The 14,106-nt window shown below is 32.8% G+C and overlaps 1 protein-coding gene and 1 long non-coding RNA gene across 2 annotated transcripts in view; both read left to right on the top strand.

Annotated features, from left to right (window-relative positions):
* LOC127724580 (uncharacterized) overlaps window positions 1–6,158 on the top strand; it is a 49,812-nt gene extending 43,654 nt beyond the window's left edge. Inside the window, exon 3 of the transcript XR_007992588.1 lies at window positions 4,540–6,158. The gene's annotated coding sequence lies outside the window, so the exon portion shown is untranslated. The remainder of the gene's footprint in view (window positions 1–4,539) is intronic.
* Window positions 1–14,106, top strand: part of LOC127724622 (uncharacterized) — a 311,306-nt gene that overhangs the window by 66,699 nt on the left and 230,501 nt on the right. The window lies entirely within an intron of this gene.

The following is a 14,106-nucleotide window of genomic DNA, read 5'->3' as shown; positions in this document are numbered from 1 at the left end:
AGTACTGATTATATTAAAAGTTTGATATTTATTTAGGAAGAATACCTAAATATCTTATAGGTGTAACATTTAATATCAAAAGTTAGTTGTGTGGATTCGTTAAGCACAGACATCAATACTGACACATACCTTTTCTACATCAAGGCACTGTTTTTGGAACTGTCACATGTTACATTTATACAAAATTAAAACTTTGTAGACTTATCTGCACCAGATCATTTACAAAGAAGGAATGTTTAAAATACAATTACTATCATCAAATCAAAATGAGGCATATTTATATGAGATGTAATTTTAATATGTCATTATGAAAAATTAGTAACAAAGATACCGAACTCTTATGTTAATCAAAAAAGAGGACAGTCCACACTGTGTATCATCGCCACCGGAAATTGGGTACTAACGAAGCGGAGAGAAAAGGAAAAAAAAGTAAACAAGGTAAGAATTCATTCAATTTAAAGCATTTCTACTGATTTGACGAGGGTACCGCTGAAGAAATGATTTTCTGATATATAATTCTTTAAATTATTAGGCCGATAAGTACAAAATTAAGACAAGATTTTGTGTTATACTCAAGAACTTGCCACTTAGTACCTGAAAATTTCGAGGTCGATCATCCTCTGTCGCCCGATTGGCAATATATTCAACTGTTATTCATTATTTTTTCAGACACTTTTTTAGATTATTATAGTTTGGCATCATATTTACTGAAATTTGTTGTCAAAATGATGGTTAATAAAGAATATTGACCATAAAAAATAAAGTCTAGGGAACGGCAACTTGCTCATGTTGACAAATTTATTGTATGGCAACTTGTTTTCAACTGTATGGTAACTTGCTAATTTAAAAATATTTATTTGCCGTCTTTTTAAAGAAAATAAAGTATTAGGTTCAAATATCTTATTATGCATTTGATAAAAATACAATTCGCTTGACACCATTTAAGATGTATACACAATATAAGGCTTGAACACAGTCCTATTACATCTTTTACATACCTGATGTATACAATATGAATACGGCATATACAAAAGCTGGCAAATGTTGTAACTTTCGGAAAGGCATGTCACTGTTTTACTGACCTGTTGTTATGCCCCTGACGTAGCGTTAAATGTTACCCATGTCCGTTTAGTTTAAACATATTTTATTTGCTAAATATCAGCAAAATGGATGAGACACAAGTAAATCATACTTATGAAGTCTTCTCCATATTCCCATGTCCGTCCGACCTGTCTCTCCCGTCCGTCCAGAAAGTCCCAAAAATTGGTTTCCGTTCTCTAACTTTAGTATACCTTAACCAAATGTTATAAAACTTACACGAAATGCTTATCACCACAAAACACAGATCAAGTTATAAATTGGGTAGCGTCACTGTTACCGTTCTTGAGTTATGCACTTTTATTAATGAAAAAAAGCTAAAGCTGTCGTTTCTGTTCTCAAACTTTAGATTGCCTCGACCAAATGTTTTAACCATACAACATTAGTCCGCATTTGCATATAAGTGATGAACATTTCGGGGATGGGTTGTGGGTGGAGGGAAGGAAGGAGGTAAGGGCAGGAGAATTTTTCCGCATTGAATATTTAGAACCATTAAGTGAATGAATTCTCTTTCAACTTTCAGACAAAATGAAATATAAATGAATTATCATTCTCTGCAAAAGAAAAAAGTTGTATTGCTACACCATGGCACTATGTTAAGGGAGGTTTGAGTGCTCACAAACATGTTTAATCCCGCCTCAATATATATGTGTCTGTCCCTGGTCAGGAACATGTAATATAGCGGCTGTCGTAAGTTGCTGCCTGACATTTTTGTTTATGATTTTGTCATAAATCAGGCAATTTTGATACGGTATGGGTTTTGTTCATTGTGAAGTGTATAGTAACCAATAGTTGGTCAAATCTATTTCATTTGGACTTTGTTTGAAAGTCCTCTCAGTGAAAACCATTCCACGTCTCCTTTTTCAATTAATGTTATTGTCTTATTTGTAAAAGGCAGATGCAGCCAATATATTAGAATAAAGAACATTAATTTTCTAAAGAAAAAACTTCATCTCTATGTAGTAAGATATGAACAAGCTCGGTGGCTAACACTGTTTGAATTTTAAAAAAAATATTAAGCTTAGATTAATCATTTTTGGAAAGAATGAAAGAAGAATCCGATACAAAGGATACAAATCTGGCTGTGGCTACGGCATAAACTATTTATATAAACTTTCTTCTTGAGAATAAAGATGATCTTGTAAGAAGTTTTTTTGGTTGTCATCTTAATATTATATACTTATTAATACAATTCACAAAAGCTAGCATCTTCGACTTGTAAGTTTAAAGAATTATAATGAAATAACATCTAATAATGACAGGTTGAAAATTCAAATATTTTTGAATCCTGATGGTGCATACTCATAAATTCTTTTGGAAAAATCCACGTAAATTTAAATGTTGATTTGATAGCGTTCATTTATTCATTTGCCCTCGTAAACAGTTTTGTTAAAATACCGAAATCGGTAAATTCTTATCGTGAACGAATAAGTCGGGTACACCTTTTTACATTCAGGCGTGCTTAAGTTGCACTTTTTTCTTATTGAGAAAAATGATTTTAATTTTAGCATCTATCTAAAGATTAGATTATTTACACACACACAAAAATAGGGCTTACTGTTGATTTTGAAACTCTATGAATTCACATTTATATTCAACCAACCAGATAGGCCGAGATCCATACCTTTATAAGTTTCAAAACAGAGAAGGTGTGTTTGGAAACAAATAATCACGTACTGCTATATCTTTTAAGGTTCATGTGGACCCTTCGTCTAAAATGGCTGCATTTTCACCTCAAAATTTACTCTGAGTACAGACAAACCTGTGCATCTGGAAAAGTTTTAAGGCATAGCATGCCCTAGATAAATAAAATTCAAATATATTTTATGTTTTAGAAAATTAAAAACTTAACCGGATTTTGCAGTGCACTTTTTTTCATTCCACCAGAAGGTGCCAAAATAAACAAAGTTGGGAGAGAGGTTTGAGAACTTCCCCACAGGTAATAATTGAAGTGAACTGTTTTCATTGACATGGACAATAGATGGACAATAGATACCTGACAATAATTGGTGATTTAAACTGTGTACCTGAGTGGACCATATCAAGTGAAACTCAACTGTTTGTTAATTTTATCATCTTATGCAGGGCCGAAAAAAAGTGCACTGCTAAATCCAGTTAAGTTTTCAATTTTCTAAAACATACAATGCATTAGAAGTTTATTTATCTAGGGCATGCTATGCCTTAAAACTTTTCCAAATGCGCAAGTTTGTCTGTCCTCAGAGTAAATTTTGAGGTAAAAATGCAGCCATTTTAGCCAAAGGGTCCACATGAACCTTAAGGCTAATGCAAGTCTTACTTGTATTAATTATATAATTTTAATTGGCACGATATCACATTAAAATTTACTGAGAAATATTATACATAGTAATCATCAAAATGAATTACTGTAACAATGAAAATTCGGACGAATACACTCCTTTTCACTACCCCTCCATCTACTCATTTAAGTTTAGACCAAACAGCCTTAGCAACAGTCTTTTATTATTTTTCCCTGTAAATAAAAAGATTGATTGAATTTACTTACATTAAAACAAAAATACAATCTTATTTTCAATAAGAAACAAGAAAATTAATTCGAAACACAATTCATGATTTATTTCTCCTAATTTTCAATGAAAACAAAGTATTTTCTTCACTTTTCTTTTAACAAATTATTCATTTCAGAAATTTAAAAAATAAACAATAAATAATGTTGAAGACCGTACCTTGACCTATAATGGTTTACTTTTATAAATTGTGACTTGGATGGAGAGTTGTCTCATTGGCACTCATACCACATCTTCCTATATCTATTTAACCCAGCACATTTTTTATGTGTCTGTCCGAAGTCAAGAGCCTGTAGTTTGGTGGTTGTCGTTGGTTCATCTCTATCATATTTGTTGTTTTTCGTAAATTGTTTTGTTTTGAGTTAGGCCGTTAGTTTTCTTGTTGAATCCTTCCACAATTTTCATGTCGGGGCTTTTTATAGCCGACTATAAGGTACGATTTTTCGTTGTTGAAGGCCAAACGATAGCATATAATTGCTTACATACACTTTATTTGACCCTGGTGGATAGTTACCTTATTTGCAATCATACAATATCTCCACTGTTTATATTTGAAAAAAAAACCAGCACCAACAAAAGATGAATGGTCGGTTTTTTTTTTATTGAACTTACAAAATTTCACCCTGACAACAAATAAGACAACGGTCGTTAGTATTATAACGATATATGAATGTATTTAGGATAATATAGTTGAAAAAAACCTTTTTGTCTTTAAAAACACAAAGTCAAATAGAGGTACACAACGACGACTTCTGAACGAAATTAACGGCATATATTTATAATATTTGATAAGTAGTTTATTTTGTATATTTGTAAGCCGGTAAAGCTTTGATATAGCCAAAATATAGTCACTTGATATTATCTAAACTATGTTAGAATCGTAATAAGGATTTAGGTTTTATAGTCCATAATGTAGTAGCAGTAAATTAAGAATACCTATGCATACCTTAATTGTTTACTTTTTATTAATTTGGTCTCGAGCTTAACAAATGACACTTATTTTAGAAACATGTGATGTACGCACGGCATGCATACCACATGTTTTATTAGTTATTTTAGAATTTTAGAAAAGACATAATAAAAAAAAATATCCCTTTCATAATCATGAAATTTTTAATTGAAAATTTATATTGCGAGCTTTATTAGTACTGCTTTTATGGTTTCAGTAGATGCACTTACAGTTGTTAAGCGCAGAGAAATAATGAAGTGTGACTATATGTCCTCTTGATTGAGATACACAAGATGCTTATCTATTTACATCGGATACGAGAAGAACAAGAAATGATTGTAACAGGATGCTGTTACGAAGTCTCCCAAACGAAGCTCCCATAATTCGTAATTCCCAGGGTCGCCTGACATTGGGCAACGTCCAGTGAAAATTGGTTTGGTCCAGTAAAGTTATATGCATTAGTGATGCCTGGGGACTAATCTTGTATATTATTCAAATCATCTTGGCATGACAAACCAGAATATATATGGTTTAGGGGTGGGGATCTCGACCATTTACAAGATACTAGAACATTGGGGGTGGGGGGAACCCCTGGGGACTGACCCTATACGTCATTCAAATGTTCGTTACATGACGAACAGGAATATATATGGTTTAGGGGTGGGGATCTCAACCATTTACAAGATATTAGAACTTTCTCAAATGGCAAGGGGTCGGGATGACCCCTGAGGACTAACCCTGTATATCATTCAAACCATCTTCTCATGACAAACCAGAATATATATGGTTTAGGGGTTGGGATCTTGACCACTTACAAGATATTAGAACTTTCTTAAATGGCATGGGGTGGGGGTGACCCCTGGGGACTAACCCTGTATTTCATTTGATGTGCTTTATCATGACAAATCAGAATATATATAGTTTAGGGGTGGGAATCTCGACCATTTACAAGATATTAGAACTTTCTCAAATGGCAAGGGGTCGGGATGACCCCTGGGGACTAACCCTGTATATCATTTAAACCATCTTAGCATGAAAAACCAGAATACATATGGTTTAGGGGTGGGGATTTTGACCACTTACAAGATATTAGAACTTTCTTAAATGGCAGGGGGTGATCCCTGGGGACTAACCCTGTATTTCATTTGATGTGCTTTATCATGACAAACCAGAATATATATGGTTTAGGGGTGGGGATCTTGTCCACTTAGAAGATATTAGAACTTTCTTAAATGGCATGGGGTGGGGGTGACCCCTGGGGACTAACCCTGTATTACATTTGATGTGCTTTATCATGACAAACCAGAATATATATGGTTTAGGGGTGGGGATCTCGACCATTTACAAGATATTAGAACTTTCTCAAATGGCAGGGGGTCGGGATGACCCCTGGGGACTAACCCTGTATACCATTCAAACCATCTTAGCATGACAAACCAAAATATATATGGTTTAGGGGTGGGGATCTTGACCACTTACAAGGTATAAGAACTTTCTTAAATGGCAGGGGGTGGGGGTGACCCCTGGGGACTAACCCTTTATTTCATTTAATGGGCTTTTTCGTTTAGAACGGTTTTCAATTTATAATCATTTGAAAATTTTAAAAAATAAAATCCCATAGGGTTCTATAGTAAAACCCTCTTTTCTTTTTGCCCCTCAAACTACCCCTATATAAACCCCATTGCACAAACAAAACCCTGATTGCACCACTAGACATGTTAGTCTAACATATTGTGAAACCCTAAGTTAATCTGACAAGCGGTTTTGGAGAACGGGTGCGGACAAGTTCAAATTTAAAAGCGGCGGAAGAAGAAGAAGAAGAAGAAGAAGAAGAAGAAGAAGAAGAAGAAGAAGAAGAAGAAGAATAATAATAATAATAATAAGAACTGAGCAAAAACAATAAGTCTTCCCAAACTTCGTTTGGGAGACTTAAATATATATATTATATGTTTTTACTTTTTGTTAATACGTGAAGACATGATTACTATAAGACAATATAAATCAACCTTGCTACTTGTTTATCGGAAGTATTTAGTTTTTATGAGACATATGTCTGCTATTCTAATGGCCTTAACTAATTGGAGATAGCTTAGAGAGAACTTTGTATTTCTATGGCTTATAATCTGAGGTTTTCCCGTCAACCTTAACCGCATTTAGTTTTCGCACTTAGGCCAATTACTCACTTACAGCAAGTGCAGGATAAACCGTGTTTCATTTTAAGAGTGGTGGTAAGGATGATAGACTTTGATCACTTTCACTTAAAACTGTTGTTTAAGACAATATGTCTTGTTAATAAAACTCGCTACTGCAATCAATTGCTAAATAACTAAAACACTTTACATGAATATACATGTATTTCAATCTTATGCATAAATCTTAAAATTTTTGAATAAATTTCAATTACATATTTTTTTTTATTTTATTTCATTTTGAACTGGAGTATTAAATGAACCAAACAATAACTATTGCCAATTCGTTACAATGATATTTTGTAACACTTCACATAGCACAAAATTATCTAGCTTCGTACACTTATCTGATAATTTTGATGATTTGTTCTTTACAATTTAAGTTGTTAACGCTTCGTGTACCTCATGATTAGGTTGTTTTGTATACTAATCATATTATTGTTTGATAGCCTTTTACAGAAAATGACAAAAGACCCACATCTCATTAAATAATCCAAACTATTCAGCTTAGAAAATAGGAATACAATTATATAAATATATTTTTGTTTAGGCTGGAGTAGATATAGTATATCTAAGTATAACGAATCATGAAAAAAGCAATAAACATTTTAAATTGGCATTTGATTTAGCTACAATTCAAACTTGTCGCACTAAATATGAAATGATGTAACGCACAAATATTCCCTTTGGTGTTTATTGATCTACGGTAAGACTTCTTGATCATATATGGACGGGAATTTAATCGATTTCGGATCTCAAAAATATTTCACTGTATAAAATAAGACTTGAAATAAAGAGGGAGAATAAATGAGGAACCAAATAAAGAATTGGAATTGAATAAGGCGAAAACAAAATCGATAGAGATTAAAACCGATCGTTTTAGATAACAATTGAAGAGGTACTTAGACAACTTAGACAAAAAAATAATGTTTGATTTTTTCTGTTTCAAACATTTATAAATATAGAAACAATATTTCGCTATTAGCAGTCAGTTTGGTTCAATTTCGTCAAAATAAACTAAAAACATCTCTCGATAATTCAACTCCTTTGAATCCGTATTTATGCAATTTTTATTCTGACCTTTGGTGAAAAAGGCTGCACATGTGCTCAACATGTGGTTCGTCCATTTAAAAGGAAAATAATGTCGATATTGAAAAGTAAAACAAGGGAGACATTATGAATAAACGTTTCGTTGACTGATCCGTCCAACCAAAATTCATTCGGATAAATCATAAATGTAAAACGATGGTATACATATATATTTGATTTATAACTTGAAATCAAACAGACCTAGAAAAATCGTCATTATACGATAATACGTGTTTGTCTGGTTTATTTATAGTTTATATCGGGTTATATGAATGTCGGAAGATATCGGATGTCTTTTTTTTTGTTTGAATATTATAAATTTTAGTATGTTATAAATCTAATATGAGAATTGGGTCATATCGATGATCATGAAATTGACAGTTAATGCCCATTTAATGTTTAAAGGAACTTTTATACATATATGCCATTTTTTTTAATCACAATTAGGTTACCTTCGTAAACAAAAACGGTGTCGGAAGACAACTCACAAATTCCAAAAATATATAGTTTTCATTTCTTTTCTTTGAAATAAGGGATATGATCAGCTACTTTCTGCTTAAAAAAGTCACTTCCGTTGTCATATGATAGATTACTTCAGTGGCGGATCCAGGGGGGGGGGGGGGTCCGGGGGTTGGAACCCCTTTGTTTGACGATCAATGCATTTTGAATTGGGACATATAGTTGGAACCCCCCTTTTAAAAATGGCTGGATCCGCCCCTGTACTTTTCACTAATTACAAAAATATATGGTTTCGATATATTTCTATTTGAAATAAGGGAGATAATTGGCTATTTCTGATGTAAAATTGCCACTTTTTGTGTCATATGATAGCTTTCATTACACCGATTCTACAAATAATGGTTTCTATATACTTTCGCTTGCAATAAAGGAGATTATTTGCTACCTCTGGTTTACAAAATGTCCCTTGCGGTTCATCTGAAAGGTTAATTCACACTGATTCTGAAAATATATGGTTACTAGGAACTTTTACATGAAATTAGTGCAAAAATTGCAACTTCCGGTTGCCATGAGATCACCTGTAGGTCATATGTTGTCTAGCCTTATGGATTTATCATGTTCAATCAGAAGTTATAGCAAAGTTCAAATTTTGGAATGTCAAATTTAACTTTGAACCTGACCCGTATTCCAAGGTCAAATGTCATTGATCTCGTTTCAAAAGACCCCAGGAGCATTTCAGTTATGGTTAAGAAGTTATCCCACCAAACAGCTCATTTCGAAAAATTATGGGAGAAAACTCATATTAAAAGCCACCAGAACACCTCAACATAATGTATTGGCATAGTGTCATGTCGCAACTTACAATTAACCTGATGTCAATAACTTTTACGGTTTCTGAGGAGTTGCGATAATAAGCAAACTTCAAACAAAGAACATGACCTTGAACTTAATTAATCAGCTTAATGACTAAGGACATTGTTTCTAAAGCATCTAGGTCTCTATGACTTTTGGTTTAGGAGTTTCCACCCCCTCCCCCATCAAAAACAAAAAAATAAATCAAAAACAAAAGACATTTCCGAAACAAAAGTGACGGAAGAAAAATAGAAATAAACAAAAACCAAAATGTCTTTAAACGGGAAAATGGAAAGACCTAATTGGACCAAATAACAACAATGATGAGGAGTAGACTATTTTCAAAACGTATAGTTGGTAATTATTGCTTGCTATAAAAAACAAAACATTCTATAGCTATTGTTGGTTTTATAAAAATATGGAGATGTGGTATGATTGCCACTGAGACAAATATCCACCAAAGTTCAAATGAAGTAGATGTAAGCAATTATAGGCAATCGTAGACCTTCAACAATGAGAAAAACCCATACTGTATAATCGGCTTTAAAAGGCGCCGACATGTGAAATGTGAAACAATTCAATGAAGAAAACTAACGGCCTTATTTATAACAAAACAATTTTCGAAAAAAAAAATTGGATAGTGGTGTAACATCGTTTGTTGATGTGGTTCATAAGTGTTTCTCGTTTCTCGTTTTTTATATGGATTAGACGGTTGGTTTTCCTGTTTGAATGGTTTGACACTAATCATTTTGGGGTCCTTTATAGCTTGCTGTTCGGTGTGAGCCAAGGCTCCGTGTTGAAGGCCGCACTTTGACCTTATAATGGTCTTATAACTTTTACAATTTGTGACTTGGATGGAGAGTTGTCTCATTGGCACTCATACCATATTTTCTTATATCTATTAACAGTACAACATAAGTTTAATTTAGACGTGAATCTAACGAGATATGTGATATATGAGAACACAAAACCCCAAAAGACAGATAGATAGATGTCAACAAGCGACCGACGTTTAAACAATATGATTGACTGTTTGTTGTTTAACACCAATTCCAACTTACTTGTCTATAGTGTGGCGACAAGTTTTTATTAGCGGTGAAAGCCGGATTGTCCAGCGAGAACCACAGTCCTTCGGCATGTAAACTGGCTAGAAGTAAATTTGTTATGCTACCCTGTTAAGTTGAAAAGAAAATTGAAATAGTTAGAAATTTATGTCGGCTACTGGTGTAGAGAAAGCGATAAATTTTGCGGAAACTCTTTGTGATTAGCAAATTTAAGTGCAAGGGGTGCTCTTCATTCATACTTCTTATAAAATTCGAGAATCATAAAGTACCCTTACAAATTACCATTTTCAAAAATAAAAAAGCAGCAGCACCGCATGTATTTTGTGGATTTATTCACACACAAAGGTGTTGAAAATTCAGAATTTGACAGTTTTTTCAAATGATTATTATAGTGAAAATACAGAAAAACAAAAATGCTACCATTGTCTCTAATGCAAATAATTACTTCATTTTAACCTATAATTCTTATAAGCATTATGCATTAATTTATTCGTTTATTGTTACATTAAAATTAAATAACTCGAATTAATATCAAGCGATATCCAATTCTCACTCGTTATGAAACACATAAATATAGCTTTCTGCGATTCTCTTAAGTATTCTGTCGTTCAGTACTGATTATATCAAAAGTTTGATATTTATTTAGGGAGAATACCTAAATTTCTTATAGGTGTAACATTTAATATCAAAAGTTAATTGTGTGGATTCGTTAAGCACAGACATCAATACTGACACATACCTTTTCTACATTAAGGCACTGTTTTTGGAACTGTCACATGTTACATTTATACAAAATTAAAACTTTGTAGACTTATCTGCACCAGATCATTTACAAAGAAGGAATGTTTAAAATACAATTACTATCATCAAATCAAAATGAGGCATATTTATATGAGATGTAATTTTAATATGTCATTATAAAAAATTAGTAACAAAGATACCGAACTCTTATGTTAATCAAAAAAGAGGACAGTCCACACTGTGTATCATCGCCACCGGAAATTGGGTACTAACGAAGCGGAGAGAAAAGGAAAAAAAAGTAAACAAGGTAAGAATTCATTCAATTTAAAGCATTTCTACTGATTTGACGAGGGTACCGCTGAAGAAATGATTTTCTGATATATAATTCTTTAAATTATTAGGCCGATAAGTACAAAATTAAGACAAGATTTTGTGTTATACTCAAGAACTTGCCACTTAGTACCTGAAAATTTCGAGGTCGATCATCCTCTGTCGCCCGATTGGCAATATATTCAACTGTTTTTCATTATTTTTCCAGACACTTTTTTAGATTATTATAGTTTGGCATCATATTTACTGAAATTTGTTGTCAAAATGATGGTTAATAAAGAATATTGACCATAAAAAATAAAGTCTAGGGAACGGCAACTTGCTCATGTTGACAAATTTATTGTATGGCAACTTGTTTTCAACTGTATGGTAACTTGCTAATTTAAAAATATTTATTTGCCGTCTTTTTAAAGAAAATAAAGTATTAGGTTCAAATATCTTATTATGCATTTGATAAAAATACAATTCGCTTGACACCATTTAAGATGTATACACAATATAAGGCTTGAACACAGTCCTATTACATCTTTTACATACCTGATGTATACAATATGAATACGGCATATACAAAAGCTGGCAAATGTTGTAACTTTCGGAAAGGCATGTCACTGTTTTACTGACCTGTTGTTATGCCCCTGACGTAGCGTTAAATGTTACCCATGTCCGTTTAGTTTAAACATATTTTATTTGCTAAATATCAGCAAAATGGATGAGACACAAGTAAATCATACTTATGAAGTCTTCTCCATATTCCCATGTCCGTCCGACCTGTCTCTCCCGTCCGTCCAGAAAGTCCCAAAAATTGGTTTCCGTTCTCTAACTTTAGTATACCTTAACCAAATGTTATAAAACTTACACGAAATGCTTATCACCACAAAACACAGATCAAGTTATAAATTGGGTAGCGTCACTGTTACCGTTCTTGAGTTATGCACTTTTATTAATGAAAAAAAGCTAAAGCTGTCGTTTCTGTTCTCAAACTTTAGATTGCCTCGACCAAATGTTTTAACCATACAACATTAGTCCGCATTTGCATATAAGTGATGAACATTTCGGGGATGGGTTGTGGGTGGAGGGAAGGAAGGAGGTAAGGGCAGGAGAATTTTTCCGCATTGAATATTTAGAACCATTAAGTGAATGAATTCTCTTTCAACTTTCAGACAAAATGAAATATAAATGAATTATCATTCTCTGCAAAAGAAAAAAGTTGTATTGCTACACCATGGCACTATGTTAAGGGAGGTTTGAGTGCTCACAAACATGTTTAATCCCGCCTCAATATATATGTGTCTGTCCCTGGTCAGGAACATGTAATATAGCGGCTGTCGTAAGTTGCTGCCTGACATTTTTGTTTATGATTTTGTCATAAATCAGGCAATTTTGATACGGTATGGGTTTTGTTCATTGTGAAGTGTATAGTAACCAATAGTTGGTCAAATCTATTTCATTTGGACTTTGTTTGAAAGTCCTCTCAGTGAAAACCATTCCACGTCTCCTTTTTCAATTAATAATATTGTCTTATTTGTAAAAGGCAGATACAGCCAATATATTAGAATAAAGAACATTAATTTTCTAAAGAAAAAACTTCATCTCTATGTAGTAAGATATGAACAAGCTCGGTGGCTAACACTGTTTGAATTTAAAAAAAAATATTAAGCTTAGATTAATCATTTTTGGAAAGAATGAAAGAAGAATCCGATACAAAGGATACAAATCTGGCTGTGGCTACGGCATAAACTATTTATATAAACTTTCTTCTTGAGAATAAAGATGATCTTGTAAGAAGTTTTTTTGGTTGTCATGTTAATATTATATACTTATTAATACAATTCACAAAAGCTAGCATCTTCGACTTGTAAGTTTAAAGAATTATAATGAAATAACATCTAATAATGACAGGTTGAAAATTCAAATATTTTTGAATCCTGATGGTGCATACTCATAAATTCTTTTGGAAAAATCCACGTAAATTTAAATGTTGATTTGATAGCGTTCATTTATTCATTTGCCCTCGTAAACAGTTTTGTTAAAATACCGAAATCGGTAAATTCTTATCGTGAACGAATAAGTCGGGTACACCTTTTTACATTCAGGCGTGCTTAAGTTGCACTTTTTTCTTATTAAGAAAAATGATTTTAATTTTAGCATCTATCTAAAGATTAGATTATTTACACACACAAAAATAGGGCTTACTGTTGATTTTGAAACTCTATGAATTCACATTTATATTCAACCAACCAGATAGGCCGAGATCCATACCTTTATAAGTTTCAAAACAGAGAAGGTGTGTTTGGAAACAAATAATCACGTACTGCTATATCTTTTAAGGTTCATGTGGACCCTTCGTCTAAAATGGCTGCATTTTCACCTCAAAATTTACTCTGAGTACAGACAAACCTGTGCATCTGGAAAAGTTTTAAGGCATAGCATGCCCTAGATAAATAAAATTCAAATATATTTTATGTTTTAGAAAATTAAAAACTTAACCGGATTTTGCAGTGCACTTTTTTTCATTCCACCAAAAGGTGCCAAAATAAACAAAGTTGGGAAAGAGGTTTGAGAACTTCCCCACAGGTAATAATTGAAGTGAACTGTTTTGATTGACATGGACAATAGATGGACAATAGATACCTGACAATAATTGGTGATTTAAACTGTGTACCTGAGTGGACCATATCAAGTGAAACTCAACTGTTTGTTAATTTTATCATCTTATGCAGGGCCGAAAAAAAGTGCACTGCTAAATCCAGTTAAGTTTTCAATTTTCTAAAACATACAATGCATTAGAA

Source organism: Mytilus californianus, unplaced genomic scaffold (assembly GCF_021869535.1).
Source record: "Mytilus californianus isolate M0D057914Y unplaced genomic scaffold, xbMytCali1.0.p SCAF_1, whole genome shotgun sequence".
Taxonomy (NCBI): Eukaryota; Metazoa; Mollusca; class Bivalvia; order Mytilida; family Mytilidae; genus Mytilus; species Mytilus californianus.
This window is presented reverse-complemented; position numbering and strand designations above follow the sequence as displayed.